This window comes from Sciurus vulgaris (genome assembly GCF_902686455.1).
Source record: "Sciurus vulgaris genome assembly, chromosome: 6".
NCBI classification, from domain to species: Eukaryota; Metazoa; Chordata; class Mammalia; order Rodentia; family Sciuridae; genus Sciurus; species Sciurus vulgaris.
The window spans coordinates 135089371-135098741 of NC_136466.1; the positions used below are offsets into that span (position 1 = coordinate 135089371).

General features: G+C 42.4%; 1 pseudogene across 1 annotated transcript; it reads right to left on the minus strand.

Annotated features, from left to right (window-relative positions):
* Positions 1-1652: 1652 nt before the first annotated feature.
* LOC306664730 (ubiquitin-conjugating enzyme E2 G1-like) lies at positions 1653-2115 on the minus strand (annotated as a pseudogene). The gene has a single exon. The product of its transcript is annotated as a ubiquitin-conjugating enzyme E2 G1-like (transcript).
* Positions 2116-9371: the final 7256 nt, after the last annotated feature.

Below are 9371 nucleotides of genomic sequence, written 5' to 3' on the forward strand. Positions count from 1 at the left end.
TCTCTCTACTGCCAAAGCATTTCTCCAAATCCCACAGACCAGGACTTCTCACTGATTCTCACAATCATACACCAGGCCCCATCTGGTACTGTCTCAAGTTTTGTCCCTTACATGCCAAAGACTACTCACTCCTGACCACAATATAAACAGAGAGGAGCCTAGGACCATCTAACAGTGCACATAATCCTTTCACCAGTTTCTGAAGTTTAGAAAATTATATGATATGACATATACTTATGCTCATTAATCAAATTCATGTGTGCTATGTCACTGACAGAATCTGTATGTCAAGGAGCAAAGCATTTACCCCTGAAATGCTTGTACATTCACCTAAGAATCCAGATAGAACCCAATACTTACACTGCCACGGCCATGTGATTTTCAAGCATGAAGTTGGTTTGCATAAGGAATCAACCTGAGATTTTTCTAAACTGCACTTCTTTGGCATTTAGTATTATAATCTCCATTCAATACAACAAAAGCCAACAACTTCACAATTATTGGAAAAAAAATATATTTTGGAAGAACTCACTACATAAGGTGACAGAATTCCAAAATGAAATTACTTGAAAATATACATCACAATTTCTTTGTACAATAGGTGAGAAAAATCTCTAGTATTGAAGAATAGAGACAAAGAAATATGAAGGATTAAGGAGAAGGGTATGAAGGCAAATAGCACACTTAATAGCAAACCAAGAAGTAGAAAGCTTGTAGTTGTGCATGTTTGTGTAGCCAAACTTAACATTAGTCAACTGAAGGGCAAAAATAAAATCAGACTTTTGTATTATTTTGGGCAAATTTCAGAAAGTTGAATTTAGAACCAACTTTTCTTTTTTTTTTTTTTTTTTAATTCTTGGGGGTAATGTCTAGGTTCAAGAGCTCTCAACAACTAGAAAATTTTATTGCTACCTCCAGTCCAAGAGATGGGTGCAACTAGAATACAAAAAGGACAAGGCACCTCGTGATGACCACTCCTCTGAAGTCATCATTAAACATCAGTAATTGCTTATTAAGTATTTTCATATTTGAACTAAATTATCTGAGAACTTTCTGGCAAAAGAGATAGAAGTAAAGGGGAATGTTAAAGCAAAGAAGATATAAAATTTAGTAAGTGAAAAAGGTTTAATGAGGTCTGAATGGTTCAGAGGAAATTAAATGGAAACTTTTAATCCTAATTGCTTTTCATCTGACAGGGTTTAAGGAGTCTTTTTAAACTGAGAAGAAACAATGAATAGAGAAAGAAAACCTGCTAAAATCTTTTAGAACTTACACGATTCTTATTCTACAAGAAAGCGTTACTTGGTACAAGACGTATTTGTGGGTGTACGTGAACAGTGTATATATTATCCGGATCGTGTTGTGCTATGTACACATCTTCACAATTCTTCCTGAAGGTTAGAACAGTTCATTAGACTTCAAAATGGGTAATCATCTGTAAGTTGGCACTTGTTAGGCTCTTGTCGGCATTGATAACTGGCATGTTTTATTGCAGCCACTGTCCACGCAGTGTTCTGTAACTTGTTGCAACAGAAGTCCAGCAATAGGTGGGTAGAGTGCAGGAAAATAGTGCCATGTTTCTCAACTGAAGACCCTGAAGTAAGTGAATCTACTAGCTGCTGGATAAATGTCACCCAAACAGTCCCTTGGCTTTATCTTACACAGCGGGCAACTTTCCTTGTAATTCTCCATTTCTGCCTTCCCCGCATTCTTTGGCCGCAGCAACATTAGCAGGTGAATCTCCGTAGGGTCTGCCAGCACAGAAATGCCATTAATCCCGATGGTTTCCACTTGTGGATAGGAAGCCAGCGTTCCTCTGGTTTTTCTTAATCATACTTATCCTCTCCGGGCTTATGAGGCATAGATGTGCAAACATCACCATTTTTATCACCATTTGGGTGCCAGATTTCTGTAACGAATTTCATTTTAGGAGGCCGGAGGGGATCATCTTTAGCCTTGAAAACACCACTAAGTGTGTCTGGAGGACCAATAATAAGGACTTCCCACCACACAGCTCATTGTCCTCTGTTAAACCTGTCAAAAAGCCTTCCAGTGGAGTTTGTTGAGTTCTGCCAGCTGTCTTCACAGTAGAAGCGCTGACTGCAGCTTGGTCATCCTCCCCGCCAAGGATCCGGGCTGGCGCCCGGGCTTGCGACAGGCTGGGGACCGGCTCGAGGAGCGACTGGAGCTGGGTGTACTGAGGAACACGGACGCGGCGACCGGATGGCGGAAGCCAAGGGAGGCCGGGCTGGGGCAGCGAGAGCGGCGGGTCCGCTCAGCTCGGCTCCTTTCACAAAGCCTCACGCCCACAAGGTTGGGGTACCCCGGCCGCCGCGGCGCGCACTGCGACTTGCTCGCTGGCTTCCTCCGTTTAACGCGTCCTTCTGCCCCGCCGGCTAGGATTCAACTTTGCGAAGGAGTCTACACTTTTGTGTACGTTCTTGAACTACAGTGATAATAAGTACCCCTCCCTGGATCATTCTGAGAAAACCGTACCAATGCAATCCACGCGGGCTTCTCTCTCCAACATGTCACCCAGAGATTTCTTCATGAATCAGTTTCAATTCAAGATCATGAGACACTTGATTGTACCATATAGAAAACGAATGTGAACATAATCTCCGAGGAGAGTCATGCCCTAAAATTTAAAAAAAGCGCAGTTCATCTCAATGTAAGATTCGGAAAGAGTTAAGATTGTGAAAGTCAGCCAGCTCTGTGTACTACCTGTGTGCAATTGTCCATAATCATTCCCTATAATGTCTGTAATCCCAGCTACTCAGGACGCTGAGGCAAGAGGATCGCAAGTTCCAGCCTAGCCTCAGTAATTTAATGAGGACACAAGCCACTTAGACTCCCAAAATGTAACAACAGCTGAGACTGTAGCTCATTGCTGAAGTGATCCAGGTTCAATCCCCAGTATAAAAAAAAAAAAAGAAAAGAAAAAGAAAACACACACACATTTAAATGTTAGTTTTTCTTTCCTTTCTTTTTTCATTTTCTATAATTTTATATTGCCAGCATTACTTTTTATCATGTGCTATGCTATGTATTTCTTCCCATCATTTTCAATACTGAAAGCACAAGTTGTATAAAGACTTTGGGAGAGTTCTAATTTTGTTGTATGCATATTTTGCAAATGTAACCAAAGGAAAGTACATTGTTACAATGGTCATTATTTTGGTAGGCATTGCATGTGCATGTGAAAACAGTGGAACTTCCTCCATAAGTGAAAAGATGTCTTTTTCTGCAAGGACATTTGTGAAAATAAAATTTCTCAAGGTCTAAAATGTTTGAGTAACTGCATATGTGGTCATGATTCATTGTGGTTTTTTTTTTTTTTTTTCTCTTGGTCGTGCTGGGGATTTAATCCAGGGCCCCATGATGGTAAACAAGGCCTTTACAATTTAGCTACATCTACATTTTGATTTTTTAAATGTTAATATTATTTATTTTATATTTTTAGACAGGAACTCACTAATTTGCTGTGGCTGACTGAGAACTTATCCTCCTCCCTCAGACTCCAAGTTCCTGAGAACTGTGCCACTATATCAGTCTTCTGCCTTTCTTTATTGTGGGGGATAATCCTCTCGTTGTCCCCAAAGGTGAAGAAAATGAATGAGGAGAGGGAAAGGAAGAAAAGCTGACTTATACTTTAGGTCTTTAGAAATAAGGAAGATCACGTCAGAATCCTCTCTCCATATCTGAAGCACGAAAACACTCTAACTCCTCTTTGGCCCTCTATTGCCATTCCCTGCCACAGATAATTGATACTCAATTAAACTAATGAGAAGAACAAAGCAAACACAGGTCGGACCCCACCTTTCAGTAAGACCTAGCACCCTAGTTCCTCTAAATCTAAATCCTCTAAATCTAAAACCTAGTGGATTTCAGGGAACAGGAAAGTTTAAAAGTCAATGTCCATGCTCATGCGGGCATTTATTTCCTTTTAAGTTCAGCCCACTGTACAGGAGTTTAGTTTTTTATTTTTTAAGACAGGATCTTGCTATGACCTCAAACCCCTGCGGCTCAAGCAATCCTCATAATCTCAGCCTCCTGTGTAGGCTGGACTACCATTAATATACATCATGGCACCCTGCTTATAGTTTGCTAAAACAAGCAGAGTAAACTGACATTTTCCATGTGACCCCACCCACAAGCCTTCTGTTTTGGTGGATCTTGAAGTACAATCTATGGAGTTTCTTACACTGGACATAGCCCACCACGGAAGGATGCTGTAACTGCCTGGACATGTCTGGGCTAGAACTGATGTCTTGGATCCCACAGATGGGACATGTTTGGGCTAGAACTCATGTCTTGGATCCCGAGTTGTCAACTCACAAGGCGCAAGACTAGAGATTTTATTGTGCCTTCCTTTCCTAGTTAATGTAACCTGCAGACCATTTAAAGCAGATGTACATATGTATGTGTGTGTGTGCGTATACATATATATTCTGGTTCTCTCCCGACCTCTGGAATGTCACATTCAGTTTTGTAGGAACATCAGCAAGTGGTCACCCACCTACACATTCTCTTAGTACTCTGCCCTCATATCTCCAAAGACCCTCTGGGCTTGCACCCTCAGCTCTGATCTGGATACTTGTCTCCTTCCTTCCCCAACCCACCTATCCAGCTTCCCACCATGACCCACTCATTCAAAATCAATTCCACAAGCAGAGAATAAAGAAATGGCTTTAATCATCATGAAAATTTCAACCAGATTAGAAACTATCTACAAGAAGAGTTCCTTCACACATAAATTACATGAAGAGTCTTTCTTATTTAAGAACCTTTATCTCATTCGGGAGAGGAAGTACAAAATAAGGGATGATCACCACAGCGGAGACTTCAAGGCTCCTAGGCATGCAGGGCACAGTCCCAGTGCATGAGTCCACAGGGACAGTATGAGGGTCCCCACTGGAGTCTTTCAGGCTCCTTCCAGGGCATTGGCTGAAGGGCATCGTGCTGCAAGGCGTCCGCAAGGCTGGGGTGCCTTTCCTTTCTGGGTGCCTCCACGACGTAAGCCTCGGTTTTCAGCAGCTTCCGGGGGCGACCTGGGCTCCAGGCACTGGCACCTCCCGGTAGGTTCAGGGCCCAGTGGGCGCCCCTGAAGGTAGCGCTTGCCTCCTCCCGAGGTGACTGGAGCTCCTGCGCGGTTTCAGCCACTGGCTCCTGGTCGCCTGCGTCTGGACCGCGTTCCTGGCCCCTCTCAACGCCCTGCTCCTGTGGAACAACACATCCTGTTAGTACACCGCCTCGCTTCCCCAAAGACAGCTCCCTGCTCTGTGCAAGCTCAGGGAGGCAGTGGGCTTACCGGAAAATTCACCTCTCCGCAGCACTGGAGGCACTGGCAGGAGTGGCGGCTCAGTGCCGGGAAATTATCGAGCGCCCAGGCCCACGCCTGTTCTGGGTTCAGGCCTGGTGGCATGTGGGGCTCTGGACATGCCCTCCTGGGAGTCAGCGACCCCGACGATGAGAGTCGAATCGCCATAGCTCAGCTTCCCTACCAGGCCAAGGTGTGTACCTGGTCTAGGAAAAGGAGCAAATGACCCAGTCTCCTGTGGACTGCACCTTTTTATAGTGTTCTGTCTTGTGGGTGACGTCAGAAGCCATGGTCCAAGTGTGTGGGATGGGCCTTCATTTGCAACACAAATTGATTGAAGAACCTGATAGGATTAAAGTGCACCTGGTATCATTTCCTGAAGACCCTGTTGAAATTCCTTGGTTTTGATTGATTCAGAGAGTGGACGGAAGATTGGGTGGGAGGGGTTAGGATAGGAGGAAGGCTCCAGAACTTGGCAGTTTTAATTCACTATTAAAAGTCTCCCTATTTCAGATCAACATAGACAAATTAGTTGGACAAAGTGGCCTAGGCCTGTAATCCGAGCTGCCAGGGAGACTGAGGCAAGAGGATCTCCATTTCAAAAGAAGCCTCAGCAAAAGCCAGGTGCTAAGCAACCCAGTGAGACTCTGTCTCTAAATACAAAAAATAAAAATAAAAATAAAAATAAAAAATGGGACTGTGTATGTGACTCAGTATGTGGTCCAGCGCCCCTGAATTAAACTCTTGATATTGCCACCCCCACACCAAAATATAACCCTTCTAATTAATTACTGTGTCTAATTCGGCACCCCATCCCCCTTTTTTGTGGTGTTGGTGGTACTGGTCTTTGAACCTGAGGCTTTACATCTTAGGTACATCTTCAGCCCTTTTTATTTTCTATCTGAATCATGGTCTGGGTATAAGTTGCCTAGGATTGCATTAAACATGTTTTCTTCTTCAGCCTCCTGAGTTGCTTGGCTTACCCAAATGGGTCACTGCACCCAACTAATTCTCCCCATATCTGCTAAAATTGTCTCCTTTCAGAGACCAGACTCAGTGGTGCTAGATCATAGTCTTAAGACCACAGGCTAGTTCATCCTGGAGCTGGATGGTGAAGCTAAGTTTGTTGAGAAAAGGAGAGTCCTATTGGCTACTTAGACTTGTAATTTTTTTAATCTATGTCTAGATTTTCTGAATCAGAGTGGCATCTGAATTTGCAATGATTTTGTTGCCTAAAGGGCAAATGAATGAAGTTAACGTCTCATTATCCATAGTGTTTTTTTCAGGATTCCTAAACTTTTTAAGTAAGTATGCATATTCTATCCTGAGCTGTTCTGCTTGATCTACTCTCCCTATTTTCATTGCAATTCCTCCCATTTCTATTTTATTTTAAGTGTCTATTTAGCCAGGTGTGATGAAACACTTGCAGTCACTGTGACTCAGGAGGCTAAAGCAGGAGGATTGAAAGTTCAAGGCCAATCTCAGCAATTTAGGGATATCTTTCTTTTTTTCTTGTTTTTCCTTGGTTTTTTGTTTGTTTTTTGTTTTGTGTTGCTTTAGGTGTGTGTGAGTGTGTGTTTGTGTGTGTGTGTGTGCATGCATGTGTGCATTTTTTTCTTTTTGTTTAGAAAAAAAAATTGTTCTTTTTCACTAGGGATCCTCTTACTGTGGCAAGGGAAGTTCATGTATGGGTTAACCTGGCCATGACCTCTGTAGGGCTGGCAGCATATCTTGGGTGCTTAATGCATCTGGATGAATTCAATGAAAAGAAAATCCATATTTAAACCTTCAAGTTCAGCATTACTCCATCCATATTTAAGCATGTCTGCAAAAATTTAGCACATTTTTTGGCCTATGGACCCTGTGTCAGCCCCACTGTTTGGTCTAGAAATACCTAACAACGCCACCATTTAAACAATGAATGGAACACACTGGTTGGTTTATTCCTTTTTTCTTTTTTTGTTAGTGATGACTGAACCCAGTGGTATTTACTACTGAGTCCATCTCCAGGTTTTTTTAATTTTTTATTTTGAGGCAAGGTCTAAGTTGCATAGTGCCTTGCTAAATTGGTGAGTGTGGCCTTGAACTTGAGATGCTCCCTTCTCAGTTTCTGGAGCTTCTGGGGTTACAAGTGTGAACCACTATGCCCAGCCACATTGCTTCTTTAAAGTGACATATTTCGGATCCTTGGTGGCCCTTGGATATGCATACCATTAATGGCCTTGGGGTTTCAAAAGTGAACACAAAAGATTTGACCTCTTCATTTGCAAGATATTGTGGGGTTTTGTGCATCAAGACAATAGTGAACCATATTTACAGATCAATTCACACAAATTATAAGAAGAGGAGCGATTCCTTCTTTAGATTATATCTTCAGTGGATGTGAAAAGTTTCAGGGGACAAATGTAATTTCATTAAGGAAGAATTTTCACATCATGTTTTAGTTGTTGTTTGTTTTTTGTAGCATTGGGGATTGGTCCCAGGACTCAGGCATGCTAGGCAAGCACTCTACCACTAATCTATATATACTCAAAGACCCATTTGCAAGTTACTAAGATCTTTTAAAGTGCATTTCATCTGCTGCTTCAAACTCTGACATAGTAGCCTCTGCATACCCTACCTCTCCATTGTCCTGCAGTAAACTTTCAGAATCCTGCTATCCACCATCCCAGCATATAATTGTTCCTCATGATCCTGTGGGAGAATTTCTCTAGATAAATAGAATTGTTCCATCCAAAGTGTACAACCTTAATTTTACTGACCAGTGCCAGATGTTCTCTAGGGTGAATGCAGCATTTACTTTCCATCAATAGTCAACGTGGAGAACTATGTGCACACATTCCCCACAAACACTTGGAGTGACACAGTATTCTGACAATTGCCAGGGGTTTTGTGGCTCTGAAGAGCTTTGCTCTGGTGTTGATGGCTGCCTGACCCACTCTGGTCTAATTTCTGAAAATCTCTGTGAGCCAGCCGCTATGTGGTTTTGAGAGTCATTCTCCAATGTTCAGTCTAAAATCTGTGTTTGCCTTTTGATCAGATTGTAAGTTATCTTTATCCCTGGTGCTTAAAGTGAGTGTGTTCAGTTTCTGTTCCTGAAGACAGAGGGTACACAATAGTGCCTTTACATTCCACTTTGTGCCTTTCAGCTCATTACAATTCCTGTTATTTTAACACCCCGCCCCCCGCAAATGAACTTAGGTGTACTCTTTAAAATATGCATTTCCTACATAAAAGTTTTTAAAACCTTTCTGCTTTCAGGATGATTTTTAGAAGGTTAGTTTTAGATAATTTTTATTTGAGCAAAACTTTAGGAAAAATAAAAGTGCCTTTAACATTTTATCTTGTTATTTGACAGTTTTTCTCTCATAGATGCCTTTCCATCAAGAAATAAATTGCTTAAATAGAGACATTTTCACCTTTTCTACATTTGTTAACTGCATTAACAAAAGGATGCAGTGACCAGGGGCAGAAGTTCTGCCTTCCAGGACCCCAACTCCCTGGGGGATATTAAACTGGATTTGTGGGGCTAGTGGCTGGGAGAGGCTGTGCTGGACAGGGGAAGTTGTGTAGAGGGCTTAGAAAATGAAGAATTCAGGCTGTTCCTTAGTTAGATGCAGAATAGATACTGGCCAAGCAGACACACTTCCCACTTAACCAACTCCTGCTGTAACACAGATTCTTTCCTATACTTGTTTATGTTTTTGTTTGAGGCCAACAGCTGGGGCTCCTTTGTGTGACTCTCCCTGGATACCTTCCACACCTCTGCCCACCAAAGCAAGAGGAGACCTGCTCTAAGGCTCTAATGTCAAGTCCCCAGGACAGAGAATTAGAGCTTTGTCTCCACCCTGTGCAGCACTTCTCCATCCTCTCTTCTGTCTTCCTCTGTCTACTGTTGAGCAAGAGAACCAAACATTAATGAGGGCCATAAAAACAACATGTATTACCTATCGGTAAGTAAACAGAGACTTGTGTGAGAAGTCTTACATTCTGTAGAAAAGGAGAAGAACGAGAACCTTCCAGGGTGAGCACTCAGTACTCCTAGGACTCA